Raw genomic sequence first — 15,178 nt, forward strand, 5'->3', positions numbered from 1 at the left:
TGGGAACAGCGGGGAAAATTGATCGATAAAAGTGAAAAAAAACAGGCAATATGCAAAAGATTTATCTATCTAAGTCTGCTCAGCTGGGAAAAATCAACATTCTGATGCACAATGGTCAAACATTAAACCTGGGGAAAGAAGGAGAAGAATTGACAGTCCATCATTGGTTTGATGTTTAATTAAAGGATGGTCTCCCAGTGTCACAGCTTCTAAATTTAATGCTACATCCTATTGGGATATTATTTGTGGCACCTTAGAGACTAACCAATTTATTTGAGCATAAGCTTTCGTGAGCTACAGCCATCCGATGAAGTGAGCTGTAGCTCATGAAAGCTTATGCTCAAATAAATTGGTTAGTCTTTAAGGTGCCACAAGGCCTCCTTTTCTTTTTGCGAATACAGACTAACACGGCTGTTACTCTGAAACCTGTGATATTATTTGCATTAATGATTTTGTTAACTTTTATTATGCTATGTTTATACTGCTGAATAAGAAAATGACAAGAAATTTCACAGAAAGTGGTATATAAAATTGAATACCTTGAAAAATTATAAAGTGATATAATATTTAATGGCATTAATCATGTATCAAGAGTGCAGAATGTTGGAATCTCTCTCTCTCTCTCCATGTAATATGTTATGGGTCATTGAGGCCTGGTATGAATGACACATGCTGATATGAATACATGTGTTGTGACATAACAGCTGAAGCAAGAACTTAAGTTCAAAATGACAAAAGCCCTGGCTGGGATGATTTAATTGGGTATGGGTCCTGCTTTTGAGCAGGGGGTTGGACTAGATGACCTCCTGAGGTCCCTTCCAACCCTGATATTCTATGATTCTATGAAAATCTCAAGAACTATTAGAACTTTTGTGCAAAAAACAATCTTGCTATGTTCTGGGAAAAATACAGAGAAGCAACAGCAATGGAAACAACAGCTACACTGATAAGAATTGGAGGACATGGTGGGCCACCCAGGATTGTCTCTATGGAATTGCATGGGTAGAAGACCTTGTAAACAAAGGCAAATGGACAGAATGGACTATAATTGGTCCTTCTGATTTTTGCAAGTCGGAGATTTTTATTGATCCAAAGCCCTGTGTGGAGTGGTTATCTATGTGTTTTTCACTGGCTCACCACATCTTATGATTCGAAGGAATCTTGACTGGCCATTCGGACTATTCTGGTCTATTTGAGACTCCAGTATAATATGTTTGAAGTGTGAATGTAGAGTGAGTAAGGTTTGTTTTGTAATCAATTAAGAGTGTATCAAGTATTATATACCGACACTATGCCCGGTAACTTCATGCTCCACATTGCATAGAGAGACCTCTATTGTGGGGTTTAACACTAGTCCTTGCATTCCAATAGAGTTTTGGCAGTTGTTTCAAACAAAAAAGTAGCTAATGGTGGCATAAAAATAATCCAAAAGTAGTGCAAAACATACATAGTGTAAAAATTACAATAACATTATTACATTATTTATGTCTAATGGCATTCAGTGATGGTGGTCAATGTCCACATTTTGTGTTGAATTAGTTAGTTACTGTTAGTTTTTATTTGGTTTATCCTCCAGCTTTCCTGAATGATTGGACATAAAAAAAAATCATTTAAATTGTACTCACATATCACAAAGAAGTTCAGCATTGTAGTTTCTTTCTGTTCCCTTTGGCTATCTGAAAGTGTATGATTATATACTGCAGGCCGTACCTCTCTATACCGGTAGTCCCTGGTCCGGCAACATCCGTTGTCCAGCATAGGTGGAGCGTGCCAGCAGGTCCCACCCAGGGTCACAGATGCTGGCCCCAGGTCCCCGCTGCCAGCATTTCTGCAGCCACCCAGGGTCCCAGCTACACATCCCAGGTCCCTGTCGGCCCCCTCCGCAGCTGCCCATGGAGCCACCAGCCCCAGATCCCAACCGCCAGCCCCTCTGCAGCCAGCAGGATCCCAGCCACTGGGCTCCACTCCTGGCCCTGACCTGGGGCCCCACTGCCTCCCCCCGCTGTGGTCCCAGACTGGGCCAGTGAGGGGCATGGACAGAGGTGAGGCTGGGTGTAAGGAACCAGACATGTGCATGGTAACTTTGCCTTAGCACAACATACAGGATGTTTCTTGTAAGTTTCTTCTGTTACACCCAAACCACTTTAATATAAACCTATTATAACCTACTATAATAAAACAAATAATCAAAACCATAAAGAAATAAGAAATCTGGAAGAAAATATGTCTCTATAGTAGAGCAAGCAGGTTAGCCATATAGGCTACATGCCCCTTTTTGTTGGGATGATTTGTAAAATGAACCTCGTCACACAAATACAGATGTGGATGGTCAGGCTTTTGTGGGGATAGTTTCATTGCTATTTTCCACCTCTCAGAATGGAGGAAGAGTATCATAAAAATGATACTCTGGACCCTGGTGTGTTTTTGGGATGTGTACCATATATATAGGCTCCATCATCAGTGTTTGGTACTGACCTAGGTCTTTGAGGTTTTTGCTTATATTCTTTGAGTTTGCACTAGGTGCATTTATAAATAATTCCTCTTGCAATTTCTTGGACAATAACCCATCCTTTTACTTCAACATCTACGTTAGGGATTGTTGAAAACTTATTACCTTTACTCATTAATTGGGTAATAGCTTGTTTGGCTTTAACCATATTGTTAGTAATTTCTATGACGTGGGTCTCCTTATGAGCCAACAATGACTTTAATTGTAATCCTAGCAGAGGAATATAGACAAGAAATGTGGGTGACTTTGGATAATTAAATCCTGAGAGGCTGGGTTAAATGGGATGACGATGATGTTTTTTAAAGATGGAAATAGGGGAAATTACTTGATTCCCTAACAAAGTAAGTTGGCTTGGAGTAAAACAAATTTGCGTCTGTGAAAGGACACTCCAAGGGACCATATTGGTACCTTTTTGATTGGTTACCATGCTAAATTGGCTGTTTCCAGCATAGGTCACCCTCTTCGTCAGAGTCCTCCCCTTGGTCAGCCTCACCAGGAATGATGATGATGATTTAGTCTGTAAATCCTCTCCCTATAGGCCACACAAAACAGTGTCTGTCTCAAACACATTACACCTACAGATGTACTGAGGCCCTTAACCTCTATTTTCAGCTCCCCAAATATTCAAGGTTTTCCATTGGACTGTTAGTCTCTACAAAGCTTATTTAAAGATCATAGGCCTCAAGACTTACGTTAACTAGTTAAAGCTAATATCTTACAGGATAGTGGTCAGTCAGTTTCTTGCATTACTACTGAATCTAATGAAAAACAGAATATAATGCAAAGCAGTGAATATAATAGAGCTGGGCTAAGTAGCAGTGAATATGACAAAGGCAAACTTGCCCAATGGCTACAGAACTCATCCAAACTGGGACTTAACACCCTTCATTAATGAGGAGATATCCTTTCCCCCTCTTCTCACACAGGTTTAAAGTCAGTCGCCCCCGCTGATCACCTTCTGCAGGTGTATTTGCCCACTTTATCATGAAGCTCTTTGGTTTTGATCCCATAAATGATAGGGTTCAGCATGGGAGGGAGGAGCAAATAGAGGTTGGCCAAGATGATGTGAACATAGGGAGCGATGCCCTGACCAAACCTGTGAGTCGGGCTAGTGAGGAAGCCGGGAGTATACATCATCAGCATCACACAGATGTGGGCTGTGCAGGTGTTGAGGGCTTTCTGGTGGGCTCTCTTGGAAGAGATTCTGAGGATGGCCCTGATGATCAGACTGTAGGACAGAGCAATGAGGGTCAGGTCGATCCCAATGACTACAAACACTATAACAAAACTATACATCCTGTTCACTGTGATGTCAAGGGTGTACAAGCACCCTGGGATGGGGAAGGAGAGTACGGACAGGGGGTCAGAGTATGATGGGAGGTAGAAGAAGCAATCCCCAGCACAGCCTGCTTCTCTGTGTACAGCCTGCTCCCTGCCCCTGTAATGCTCATTACCGCCTGCCTGCCCAGGTACATCTCACTCCCTGCTCCAGAATCTCCGTGATGGCCACTTGTTCATGTATGTTTCCCATCCCCACAACTTCCCACCGTGCCACAGATTGGTACTCGTCACACAGGATCAAAACCAGGTGCCAGACCCCATAGCGACAGCTCACAGAAATATCTCCTCAGACGAGGTTAAACTTAGTGTCTGCCTGCACCCGGGAAGAGGGGGAGATCAGCCTGAACTGCCTTTCTGGGGGTGAAGGGAACCCCAGCAGCAGCTCAGCCTGTGCAGGGAAGGAGAGAGGGACAGACCCAGCGGGAGGGAGAGACGACGTAGAGACTAAAATGAGCCAGCATGAGTAACTCTGCCTCAAAATGCCACAAACTTTACCATATTGCAGCCTGTTAGAAACCCAGACATACCTTCCTGAGGTTGCTTTTCCATGTTGGCAATTGCTGATGTTTCCACAAGGCTGTAGTTGGGTTGCCCAGGCGAGGAAGGATGGTCTGGATGGGGGATAGTGTCAGAGACAGTCTGCTATGGTGTGGTCCACGTTCCGTTACAGTCTGAGACACCCCCCCACCCCAGGAGGCCTCGTTATACCTTTTTGGTCTGTGCATTAGGCAGGGTGTGCATTCTCTATTTCACCCAATTTTAGGACTCTGTGACAGTGTGATCTGGGTACTGCACATTACACCACTTCCCCACCCCACATACATACACAGCACTGTGCGTTTCTGGACCTCTCTGATTCTATGCGGAAAAGGACCTAGGGGTGACAGTGGACGAGAAGCTGAATATGAGTCAGCAGTGTGCCCTTGTTGCCAAGAAGGCCAATGGCATTTTGGGATGTATAAGTAGGGGCATAGCGAGCAGATCGAGGGATGCGACCGTTCCCCTCTATTCGACATTGGTGAGGCCTTATCTGGAGTACTGTGTCCAGTTTTGGGCCCCACACTACAAGAAGGATGTGGATAAATTGGAGAGAGTCCAGCGAAGGGCAACAAAAATGATTAGGGGTCTAGAACACATGACTTATGAGGAGAGGCTGAGGGAGCTGGGATTGTTTAGCCTGCAGAAGAGAAGAATGAGGGGGGATTTGATAGCTGCTTTCAACTACCTGAAAGGGGGTTCCAAAGAGGATGGCTCTAGACTGTTCTCAATGATAGCAGATGACAGAACGAGGAGTAATGGTCTCAAGTTGCAGTGGGGGAGGTTTAGATTGGATATTAGGAAAAACTTTTTCGCTAAGAGGGTGGTGAAACACTGGAATGCGTTAACTAGGGAGGTGGTAGAATCTCCTTCCTTAGAGGTTTTTAAGGTCAGGCTTGACAAAGCCCTGGCTGGGACGATTTAACTGGGAATTGGTCCTGCTTCGAGCAGGGGGTTAGACTAGATGACCTTCAGGGGTCCCTTCCAACCCTGATATTCTATGATTCTATGATTCTATGATTCTCCTAGTGAGATTTCCAACGCTGCCTGGTTTCCTCTACGCCAGAGACATGTTTTTATTTGTACTGCCTTTTGGAGCTTCTTGTCCTTTCCAGACCCAGAGATGCAGGGCTAAAGAGCGGGAAGACCCCTCTCCTCCTTGAAAAAATGGTTATTCTGATTGCTTTGAAACTTTTTGCCATTGATTTCAATGGGACCAGATTCACTCTTGGTGTTAAATGTTTGGCTCCGAGCTATGAAAATCATGGCTTCAGACAGTGCTATTCTGTTAGGGTGGTGAAAGTGTGTGAAGGAAACTCCCAGTTTACTTGGCATTCCGAGACCAGGTATGAAAGATGGAGATTGTGAAACACATGGGCCCTGATATTTCTCTCAGAGAGGCCAGTGTCAATCTGCAGTGACCCTGCTCAGGTAGAATTTCAGAGACGAAACTTGCCAGTGTGCGGCCCATTCTTGTTGTGATCCCTCTGGTAACACAGATACCCACTGCAAAGGTTTTGGCTGCACTACCTAACGGCTCAGTCCCCCACCCCCAAACACACACACAAAAAAGAAGCTATTGAGACAGATAGAAGGACACGGGAGGCCACAAGGAACTGATCTTAAAATCAAATATTCGTCTAAACTGTTTCCAATATTTTTGTAATTCCAATTTTACCAGATAAAACTCTTGGTGTTTCTGACAATACTAAATAGTTCAAGTCACTGTGCTAGTGAATTTCTGCCCAGATGGTTCTTGACTTGAACCTGTGAGCCCTAAGCACTAACTTTAATGTAGAAACAGACAACTTACCACAGTCCCACTCCTCAGAGAGAGGAGATCACCTTCTGGCAACAGAAAAGCAGAGTCTCACATCTGATACTCACCTTACTGGACAGCCACCTTTATGATTTCCCTGTACAGTCCCTGGGGACTCTCAGGTTGGCAGGACTCAAAGGCAATTCCCTTGGCTCCAAGAGCAGTGGCTTGAGAAGAAAATAGACCCTGGAGAACATCAGCCTGAGAGCCTCCCCTGGGAGTGAATAAATAATTTGCCAAAAACAAGGGCTCAGATTGGCAGGGCAAACTGAGTCTTGCAAACTGTTGAGCCAAGCAATTGACAATGGCTTTCTTTTCTGTATTTAATGTACTTCCATCTGCACTATGCTTGGGAATGCTGCCACAAAATCTGGGCAAAAAAGGAACATATTCAATTGATTGTAGCAACGTCCCACTCCAACCACCCATGCAGTTGTAATGTACATTGCATTAACCTCTGAATAGTCACTGCCACCATGTGGAGGAAAAATGATGTGATCCTGAATTGATGCAAGTTGAAGGGTGTGGAAAAAACTTTTTTCTCTCTGAATTCTTGCATCAAAGATATTTGCAAGTATCCCTTTGTGAACTCCGAAGTGGATATATATCTCGCTGCTTAAACTCTTCCAATAGTTCATCCACTCTCCGCAACAGGTAGCATGAAATTTCAATACTGTGTTGATCTTTCTGAAAATGATTCAGAAACGGCTTGTGTTATCCTTCATGAAAACTCATACTATGGGACTTCTCTACTCATTGTGTGATTCCTTGACCACTCCCATGGGCAAAATGACCTGGAGTATCCCACATTTTATGAGGGAACAACCATGGAGTTTCCCTGATCAGTTGTCCTGGGGTCATTTCAGTATGGTATTATTTTAAGTAGATGTGCCTTGCTGGGGTGAGAACACAGTGGTAAAGGAATCAAACAACTGCAATATCTGGATCTTTTCTTTGAGCTACAGTTGCCCCCACATGCTTGCCTCATAGGTGCTTGGGGCCCTAATTTGAGCACCAGGAGGTATAAATGTAATGGGTACTCATCCCCGGGAGGCAGTCTGGGAGCTGTGGGAACTGCTGCACCCCGCTAACCACTCATCTTGGATGGCCCTTTTTCACTCGGCTAATTCAGCCTTTCCAGGCCCTGTAACACCTAACCAGAGCTATCCAAGGGCTTACATATGCAACCAAAGTACAAACATCAGATAGCCAATTTCCTACCTCCCCAGGCTCACACCCTCCACTGAGTATAAACCCAAAATTATATTGTCTTGCACTGCATAGGAATCTGTACATAGAGTTTGCCCACCCCTTGATATGGGAAGGATTTGCCACTAGCCTGTGTTAATGAAGCTGAGATGCTCACTCAAAGGCACACTGATTTTGAAAAAGTAAAAAATAAGTTTAACTAAAAATGATAGCAAACAAATCAAAGGCGATAACATAGCAAGTAACAAAACTGGAAACTGAGCCTAATATACAAGATACAAGATTATGCAGGTGGGTATTGTTGTTGTAAGAATGCTTGATAGAGATCTTGTACGTGTTTGTCTCTGTCTGAGGGGTTGGAGCAAATGCTACAATTATAATGTAGTTGTAATTAGCAAATGTGAATTACAACTACAATACCCACCTGTGGAAATGAAGAAACAGATTGATAGAGCCAGAAGAGTTCCCAGAAGTCACCTACTACAGGACAGGCCTAACAAAGAAAATAACAGAACGCCACTAGCTGTCACCTTCAGCCCCCAACTTAAACCCCTCCAACGAATTATTAAGGATCTACAACCTATCCTGAAGGATGACCCAACACTCTCACAAATCTTGGGAGACAGGCCAGTCCTTGCCTACAGACAGCCCCCCAACCTGAAGCAAATACTCACCAGCAACCACATACCACACAACAGAACCACTAACCCAGGAACCTATCCTTGCAACAAAGCCCGTTGCCGACTGTGCCCACATATCTATTCAGGGGACACCATCACAGGGCCTAATAACATCAGCCACACTATCAGAGGCTCGTTCTCCTGCAAATCCACCAATGTGATATATGCCATCATGTGCCAGCAATGCCCCTCTGCCATGTACATTGGGCAAACTGGACAGTCTCTACGTAAAAGAATAGATGGACACAAATCAGATGTCAAGAATTATAACATTCATAAACCAGTCGGAGAACACTTCAATCTCTCTGGTCATGCGATTACAGACATGAAAGTTGCGATATTACAACAGAAGAACTTCAAAACCAGACTCCAGCGAGAGACTGTTGAATTGGAATTCATTTGCAAATTGGATACAATTAACTTAGGCTTGAATAGGCACTGGGAGTGGCTAAGTCATTATGCAAGGTAATCTATTTCCCCTTGTTTTTTCCTACCCCCTCCCCCCCAGACGTTCTTGTTAAACCCTGGATTTGTGCTGGAAATGGCCCACCTTGATTATCATACACATTGTAAGGAGAGTGATCACTTTAGATAAGCTATTACCAACAGGAGAGTGGGTTTGTATGTGGGGTGGGGGGTGGGGAGAAAACCTGGATTTGTGCTGGAAATGGCCCAAATTGATTATCATACATATTGTAAGGAGAGTGATCACTTTAGATAAGCTATTACCAGCAGGAGAGTGGGGTGGGGGCAGGTATTTTTTCATGCTTTGTGTGTATAAAAAGATCTTCTACACTTTCCACAGTATGCATCCAATGAAGCTCACAAAAGCTTATGCTCAAATAAATTGGTTAGTCTCTAAGGTGCCACAAGAACTCCTTTTCTTTTTGTTTAAGGGAAGACATTAGATGATGCCACACCCTGTCATAAATATAAAGGGAAGCGTAACCACCTTTCTGTATACAGTGCGATAAAATCCCTCCTGGACAAAGGCAAAACCCTTTCACCTGTAAAGGGTTAAGAAGCTAAGGTAACCTAGCTGGCACCTGATCCAAAATGGCCAATGAGGGGAGAAAATACTTTTAAATCTGGAGGGGGGGAACAAAGGGTTTGTCCAGCTGTGTGATGCTTTTGTCAGGAAGAGATCAGGAATTCAGCCTGACAACTCCTGTTAAGTTAGTAAGTAATCTAGCTAGAAATGTGTTCGATTTCCTTTTGTTTAATGATTGGTAAAATAAGCTGTGCTGGATGGGATGTATATTCCTGTTTTTGTGTCTTTTTGTAACTTAAGGGATTCTCTAGTGTGACAGGGTAGATCCAGATGGCTATAGGAGAGTAAAAAAAGGCAGATATATTAGCCCCAGGCTAAGTAGGTCCCTTTTCCCTGAGCAAGGTAACAGGGAAGGTTCCAGAACAATCAAGAACCTTCTGATGACAATTAAGACAGGCTGGTTAGAACACCTGCAGACAATCAAGAAGCTGCTAGAATCAATTCAGGCAGGCTAATCAGGGCACCTGGGTTTTTATAAAGGAGCTCACTTCTGTTTGTGGTGTGTGTGTGAGGAGCTGGGAGCAAGAGGCACTAGGAGCGAGAGTGAGAACATGGACTGTTGGAGGACTGAGGAGTACAAGCATTATCAGACACCAGGAGGAAGGTCCTATGGTGAGGATAAAGAAGGTGTTGGGACGAGGCCATGGGGAAGTAGCACAGGGAGTTGTATCTGTCACACAGCTGTTCCAGGAGGCACTCGACAGCTGCATGCCACAGGGCCCTGGGCTGGAACCCGGAGTAGAGGGCAGGCCCGGGTTCCCCCCAAAACTCCCAACTCCTGGTCAGACACAGGAGGAGTCGACCTTGACTGTGGGTTCAGAAAAACGGCCAAGCTGAAGGCTGCAGTGAAGCTCCAAGGTGAGCAAATCCGCCAGTAAGTCCAAGATCCACCAAGGTAGAGTAGGAACTTTGTCACACTATGTTTTGAATCTGATTACCCTGTAAGGTATTTACCATCCTGATTTTACAGAGGTGATTCTTTTACCTTTTATTTAATTAAAATTCTTCTTTTAAGAACCTGATTGATTTTTCATTGTCCTTAAGATCCAAGGGTTTGGGTCTGGGTTCACCTGTACAAATTGGTGAAGATTCTTATCAAGCCTTCCCCAGGAAAGGGAGTGTAGGGCTTGGGGGGGGTGTTTTGGGGGAAGGCGTCTCCATGTGGGCTCTTTCCCTACCTTTTCTGGATCATCTGGCAATACGACACATTCAGATGCAGAAGCTCTTGCAAATGGTGTTTTCAAGTTCAAATTTGTGACTTCACTCATTTGGTGGTATAATGTCCTTTTCAAGATTAACCTCAATAGTAAGCAGCTTCAGAAAAAGAAGTTGAACATACATTCTGCTATTCAAAAACTGCAGCAAACTAAAAATATTCTGGAGGAATTCAGAAGTGATGAAGGGTTCAAAAGAACACTGGCAGATTCTCTCGAGCTTGCTGAAGAAACAGACTTTCCAACAGAATTTGAACCAGAGCCAATTTGCATTCGGCAAAAGAAACAGCAGTTTTGACATGAAAGACGAGACACACCCATTCAGAACCCAAAACAAAGATTCAAAGTGAATTTCTACTTTGCAGCCCTTGATACTGCTATTCACTCAGTTGATGAAAGATTTCAACAGATGCAGCAGCTAGAGTCAATATTTGGCTTTCTACATGATATCCACAGCTTCCAAAAGAAAACAGCAAAACAGATAAGAGAATTTTGTATAAAACTGGTGTCTGCATTGACTCAGGAAAATTCAAAAGACATTGATGCTACATATTTGTGCAGTGAGCTTCAGGCTTTTTCAAGATGATGTAAGAAACATTCCACTCCTGAAGAAGTACTGAATTTACTTGTGAAAGTAAACTCACAGACAGCTTTCCAAAAATGTTTACAGCTCTATGCATTCTTTTGACTTTGCCAGTTTCCATAGCTAGTGGGGAACGTAGCTTCTCAAAGTTAAAATTGAGAAAAACATATCTGCGTTCAACAATGGTGCAAGAGAGACTTGTTGGACTTGCACAATGCCAATAGAGCATGAAGTAGCTGGGAAACTGGATCTAAAAGAACTAGTGACTGAATTTTCAAAACTTAAAGCAAGAAAAGTCATGTTTTAAGAGCACAGAGTGTTTTTTATTTGGAGTGTTTTGTAAATATTTTCTTATTTCTTTCTCTATTGGATGTGGTGGTGATGGCAGTTAAAGCAGGATAGCGTAATGGATATTCTGGGTCCTTTTCTGAAAAAGACACCCAGAGGAAAGCAGTACATCCTGACTTTCATGGATTTTGCCACCCGATGGTTTCTGAGTCTCTGAAGAGAGACTGTCATTTCTTCAACTCTAAAATTGCATTCTTCTTCTTCAAAAAGAAAACTACAAAACCCATTCCCCTGAACTTTGAGAACTAGTCTGCTTTTCACAATATCAGCAGCAATTTGTAAAAACTTGTTTTGAGTTCACTGGCTTGTAAGATTGAGAGAACTCACTCTGGGGTTTGTTTGTTTGTTTTTGTTGCTGTTTTCTTTTAATGATTCCTCATATTATGAAAACAAATTGCTTAATTCCAGAAAGTTTCCACAGTTTGCTGATACTTCTCTCTCATCCTGCCCTTGCAATGCAATTCCTTGGTTAGCCAGGTAAAGCTGTACCTTGGTGATTCTTGCATCATAGTCTCTGTTTTCATTTAACACCATCTTGTGAGAATTTTACACCTGTGCCACGACAGAGCCCATTCTTTAGATCTTTTGAAAAAAATTCTACCTTTCAGAATATTGATTGTGTATGACAGATTGTATGTATTTCTGAAACTTTTTCCCTGTATTTTCCAGTTCTAACTCTGTTTTTGGTGAATGCAGAGTCTCTCAAACCACTGGAAAACTGTCTGCAAGGAAGTCAGAAAACAGCCTCTGACTACTCAGTGTACTCTAAAAATGAAAATATCTTGTAATATTCCAATGTAAATGCGAAACACTGAGACATAACTTTGTTTATTCTAATGTTCCTAGTTCTCTTTCTCTTCTTCTTTGAACTTTGTGCCACTTAGTCACCTATGGCATTTGCATGCCTCTGTTCTTTGGTTGATGTCTGGCTCCTATACCTGGCCCAGCTGTGTAACTCCTCCCACTGCTGTGCCTGCTCATGCTGGATCAACTCAGCTAAGGGGGCTGGAATGGGGGACAGGAGGCCAGGGCCCGCTGTTAAATGTCGTTCTGTATTTCACTGGCTAGTGGCCGGTGAAAGAATACTCAGACGTCGGGTGGGGTCAGGGCATAGCTGAGGAGGGACTCAGCAGGTTGTGGGCAAGGGGCGTAGGGGAGGGGGAGTGGAGTATGGACTCAGGGAGGAGAAGTTTGGGGGAGAACACAGAGGAGAGGGTGGAGGGGAGAAAGAAGTTGGGCTCACCGAAAGCCATGGTGGGTGGGGAGGAACAGGAGAGTGGAGGATAGGAGGGACACAGAGAGTGGCAGACAGGGAGGTGGAAGAGTGGAAGGACTCAGTGAGTGGCAGGGAGGGAGGTGGAGGAGTGGAAGGACTCAGTGAGTGTCAGGGAAGGAGGTGGAGGAGTGGAAGGACCCAGTGAGAGGCAGAGAGAGAGATGGAGGAATGGAAGTACTCAGTGAGGGACCGTGGAGAAGCGGGTGGAGGAGAGGAGAGTCAGTGATCTGGGAGGGCACATAGGAGAGGGTAGAGAAGAGGAGGAGGGAGTCGAGATTCAGTGAACACAATGGTGACTGGGGAAACAGGGGGGTGGAGGAGGGAGAGACTCAACAAGTACTGGGCTTTGGGTTCCTCTTGAGGAAGGAGAGGAATGATTCAGTGAGAAGCAGCGGGGGCCTTTGTGGAGGGGCGGATCAGGGACAGGAAGAGATGGAGCATGTTTCAGGCCATGGGTTTCCATCTCTCAAAGGCAGTGGGTCGGCAGCAGCACCACAGGGAAGTTCATCCTCCCCTGGTTTATTATACCCACTGCCTATGTAATCCTGGGCCACTTCCTACCACATCCCAATGCATGTCCCAAGGTCTCTGTCTGGAGAAAGGTAGCGTGAAGGGTGCTCACCCCATGGCACTTTCTGTTGGCTGCATGTAGTGAGGTCGTTCTCCCTTCCTCTTGGGCAACAACGGCCTCCTTCTGGGGTATCATAGAATCATAGAATATCAAGGTTGGAAGGTACCTCAAGAGGTCATCTAGTCCATCCCCCTGCTCAAAGCAGGACCAATCCCCAACTAAATCATCCCAGCTATGGCTTTGTCAAGCCTCACCTTAAAAACTTCAAAGGAAGGAGATTCCACCACCTCCCTAGGTAATGCATTCCAGTGTTTCACCACCCTCCTAGTGAAAAAGTGTTTCCTAATATCCAACCTAGACCTCCCCCACTGCAACTTGAGATCATTACTCCTCGTTCTGTCATCTGCTACCTCTGAGAACAGTCTAAATCCAACCTCTTTGGAACCCCCTTTCAGGTAGCTGAAAGCAGCTATCAAATCCCCCCTCATTCTTCTCTTCTGCAGACTAAACAATCCCAGCTCCCTCAGCCTCTCCTCATAAATCATGTGTTCCAGTCCCCTAATCATTTTTGTTGCCCTCCACTGGACGCTTTCCAATGTTTCCACATCCTTCTTGTAGTGTGGGGCCCAAAACTGGACACAGTATTCCAGATGAGGCCTCACCAATGTCGAATAGAGGGGAAAGATCACGTTCCTCGATCTGCTGGCAATGCCCCTGCTTATACAGCCCAAAATGCCATTGGCCTTCTTGGCAACAGACTCAGTGTGGGGTATGACCCAACTTCCTAGGGCCAGCTCAGTCCAAGGGCTCTCCCCTCCTGGGGTAGTCCAAACAGGAAAAAAAAAAAAAAAGGGAGATCAGTCAAGTCCAGCATTCATATGAGAGATTAGTGCTTCCCTCTCAGGGCATCCCTGCGGCAGGCTCTCCCTTCCCTCAGAGAGGGATCTTTGGGCTGTTGTTCAGAGGGAGATTCTGCCTTCCCTCAGTTCATCTCTCCTGGAGCTGCTGGTAGCAGTTCTGCTCTCCTCTCTGGCACAAAATGAGCTGCTCCCTTGCGTTTTTGCCTTTCTCAAGCACCTCTCTTCAGACTTGAATTGTCTGCCCCGTTTTCCTGATAATTTCCTTGCTGAGCATTTTGCTTCTTTGAACTCAATTTGAAATGTAGCTACAAGTTTAGAGGTTTTGGGAAGTAATATTGCTGCTTTGCATGGGTCTGTGTCTTTGGATTCTGGCAGTTTTGAAACAGCATTTATCGTTTCCGGAATCTTTCTCTGGAGCACAATGAGAAAAACAAAACTAAAATATTCCATTAATTTCTTTAATACTGAAGACTCTGAAACTTTTTCAGCATTTTGGCTCAGGAGAATTATTTCTAGGGACGCCTTCATTGTGTTTAAATACCAAAATCAGAGAGGAAGAATTAATTCATTCTGGTTGGTGATGAATTGTGTACTCAGTTGCTTCACCAAGCTTCCATTTGTTATGAAATATGTTCAAAAGGCCAAATAAACAATGTCCGGTTTACTCCTCTAGCCTCATAATAAACTAGTACTGGGAAAAGGTTTTACACAATACCAGTCTCTGGGAAGCCAGCTTGTGCACCTTATGCTGAAAGTGTGCTCCCCAAAGTTACATACATCAGCTTTTATCATTTATATGAAGATGTCACAAGTTACACATCTCTTTACATGTCATTGAAATCAAGCCTTTCAGTTTGTCCCACTTCCCTAATAAAAGTGGGGAACTATTGTGTCTTGCTTCTTTCCTAGCTTCTGCACTACCCCAGGGGAATTAGCTAGTGAAAGGGTCTGAGTCCCCACTCCTAGTCCCTTTACCCAGAGGTCCACCTGAGCTCAAGGACACCCCTCCACTCTCCTGTGCAGCAGAGTCCTTGAAACCCCAGCACAGCTGGGCCCAGGATTATGGAGATTCTTATGGAAAGCCACCTTGTTTAAGTAAACTGCAGTATCTTCTGGTGGTCTGGAAGTAACTGAAAGGCTCAGTGACAGTGTGTGGATGTGGAGGCTGATGGGTGACATT

Source organism: Eretmochelys imbricata, chromosome 1, assembly GCF_965152235.1.
Source record: "Eretmochelys imbricata isolate rEreImb1 chromosome 1, rEreImb1.hap1, whole genome shotgun sequence".
Classification (NCBI taxonomy): Eukaryota; Metazoa; Chordata; order Testudines; family Cheloniidae; genus Eretmochelys; species Eretmochelys imbricata.